We start from the raw sequence: 3,384 nt of genomic DNA on the forward strand, positions 1-3,384 counted from the left end.
CATACATGTTCTTTTCTTCTCTGTCTAGTGACTCAGTTGTAGAAATAAATCCCACATCAGATATCTGAAATGGTAGAATATATTTACCATTAGATAACAAAGAATAGGTTAATTGTCCTCCATCTCCAATATCTGGGTCTGTAGCATTGACATATCCAACAGGGAAGTCTTTGTGTTCGTTTTCATAGGTGAGGAACTTAAATATGTCCTGACTAAACTGAGGTTGTACATCATTTATGTCAGTAACAAGCACAGAAAACTGTTTCTCTACTTTCAATGGAGGTAAACCATTATCTTGACATTTAATGGTGAAATTAAAGCTCTTTTCTCTTTCTCTATCTATTTCACTCTTTACAACAACTTTGTATTTCTTTTCAGACTCTGAGATTAGCTGAAGGTATCTATTTTGTAAATGGCACTTCACTTGTCCATTTACTCCACTGTCATTGTCAATAGCATTGACATAAGCAAAGAAGCTATGAATTTGGGTTCCTTCTGAGAGAACAGCTGTTTTTCCAGTTGACTTAACGACAAATTTGAAGTCAATGTTTGGTGGATTATTATGATGAGTGACACCATTTACCAGAACAATGGCAGTTGATGACATTGGTGGGTTGCCATTATCTCTGGCTTCAACAAACAATTTATATATCCTTCCGAACTGAAATTCTTTCTTCAGAAACAAATATCCAAGTACTTCATCTAATCTGAAAAACTGTACAGCATATTTTGATGTGATGGCATTGAAAAAATAAGATATTAATCCATTTTCTCCTTCATCTAAATCTGTAGCTGACAGCTTTGCAATAGGTTTGTTTAACTGGTGTGTGTCATTTACAGTGACATTATAACTATTTTCAGAGAACAAAGGTTTATTGTCATTTATATCTTTAACTAATATTTTAATATGAAGTACACCTTTTTTCTCTGGTGATTCTTTATCTCTGGCAATTAGCTGAATTTCATAAATGCTTTTTGTCTCACGATCTAAGACATGTTCAAGATTTAATTGCAATAAAACAGATCCATCGAATTGTTTAGAAACAAGCAATTTAAAAGGAGTATTTAAATTTTCGATCCCATAAGTGATTCTGGAATTCTTAATACTGACATCATTATCAATGGCATTTGGAATTATAGACTTGGTTCCTATTGAATCATTTTCATCAAATTTTAAATGAAATTCCTCTTTTGGAAACTTGGGATAATTATCATTGACATCTTCTATTATAAGTTTCAGTTTTAATATCTTAATAACAGAATAGCCATGTTGAACAGTTATTTCCAATATTCTGAAACATTCCACATTATATTGACACAGAATTTCTGCATCCAATATGGCAGCTGTGTACAAGTGTCCTCCCTGTGTAACATTAAATAACAGAACTGTTTCATCAGTACTTCCCTGAAGTACATTAAACATCAGTTTGCTGCTATCATCCAGAGATGGTACAGTATCCAATAAGTGTGTATCAGTGACAATATCTCCAATATAGCTGTGTATATCATTGTTCTCTTTCACATGGTAGGTATGATCCACACACCAACAACTCTCAGCCATTAACAACAAGAGAAGTATGTATAACATGGTTACAGTCTACAATTCTGTTGTAAGGAAATATATGTATAATGTTGTTGAAACCTATGAAATAGTGACTTCTTGAATATTTTCTGTTATCACCTGTAAACATATGAAACATAGGAACTTATTTATGCATTAATAACAATGAACTGTTGTGGCCATCCAGTTCACCAGTCCACAGTCAAATCGTCCAATCCATGCTAGCATGGAAAGCGGACATCAAACGATGATGATGATGATGAAGTTGCATCCTTTACATTTAGGCACTATTCATAAACTTATTCTAAGATAGAAAATTAAAAAATATTTTAGCATTTCCTTCTAGCAGTCCATTATTAAAATGGACTGAACTCATTTTAACTTGTTTTTCTAATACATATAAAAACTATTTATGGGATGATGGAGATCAAAAATACCATTCATTTAAACACCACCACCTGAGTCTTTTTCACTTTTACTGGTTTTACTCATTGAACAGGAGCCATGCTGGGGCTCTCCCTTAATACTTATAACGAATTCACTCTCTTACAATATTAGTGCTCTCTAACCGTTCTATTCCTAAAGTTATTAAGTTGCAGACTTTTAAAATGGGTTTCTGTTTCATTGATACGGTTCGTTTCTTAGATTCACAGTTACTACTGAATCACATTCTGTAATTCGCTATTTGATGAAAACGAAGAAAAAGATAAATACTAACAAAACACTAACTAAATGAGTTGTTGCCCTTTGATCCTGACCTAAAAAAAAAAAAAATTAAAACACATAATAGCTGCCTAACAGTCTTAGCTGAAATAAATATTTTCTTTCATCACATCTACCTTCTAATTACTAATATTGAGCATCATTCTCCCATTAAACATTAGCCAATCTAATCACAGTTAAACATTCAGTAATTTAGTGTTTACTGGAACAGTAAAATTATAAATTTTAAAAATTTAGTTAAATTATATCTTTCCTAAAATTTACCATTCTAGATGGTCTTTGAGAAATACTATTTATATTCCAGATTTGATGAATGGAAATCCTGACAAGGTACAAATATCTGTAAGAAATTCTAACAATAAGTAAACTGATTCTATTATTACATCCTGTATGTAACAATGGACTGAACTTGTGATTAAATAAACCATTTGAGAAACAAATAAAAGATTACACAACAGAATAAGTTTTAATAAGTACTTACCAACAGGTAACAGTTATTTATATAATCGTTGCTGTGCTGTTTCAGTGTTTTGGTAACAAAGTTATTTTAGTAGCAGAAGTTCTGAGCAGTTTGGTATGTGATAGTGTTATGGAGTTCTATGAAGTTGGTTGTGTAGTATGTAATGTGTGTTGTAGCCAATGACAAGCTGTCTTTTATTCTAATGCAAGGAAACGGAAATACAGCCTCCAACTTTTGCAGTTAATGATGGGCTGACTCAGAGACTGGTTTACTTAACCCACCCCCATTTACACATACATATACATGTGTATGTGTGTTAGTACTTTCATAAATGAATAAGGAAGAAATGTCTAATGATTAGAATGAAGTGGACAGGCAATAAATTCAGTATGGAAAATATTGTTTCAAAATAATGTTAATATAAATGTGTAAAAGTATAAGGAACCTAACTTTAGTAACTTTATGTTACAAATTGCACATAACTTTCAGAAAGCTATGATGGAACCAAGATAAAATTAATTAGTATTAGATATAGAAATATGGAAATATATTAATACAAAACAACACCAGTGGAATCACGAAGAAAAGTTTTTTTAGAAAATACGAAACTATGGCTATCAATAAACTTATTTATGTTCAG

Source organism: Octopus bimaculoides, chromosome 14 (assembly GCF_001194135.2).
Source record: "Octopus bimaculoides isolate UCB-OBI-ISO-001 chromosome 14, ASM119413v2, whole genome shotgun sequence".
In the NCBI taxonomy this organism is placed as follows: Eukaryota; Metazoa; Mollusca; class Cephalopoda; order Octopoda; family Octopodidae; genus Octopus; species Octopus bimaculoides.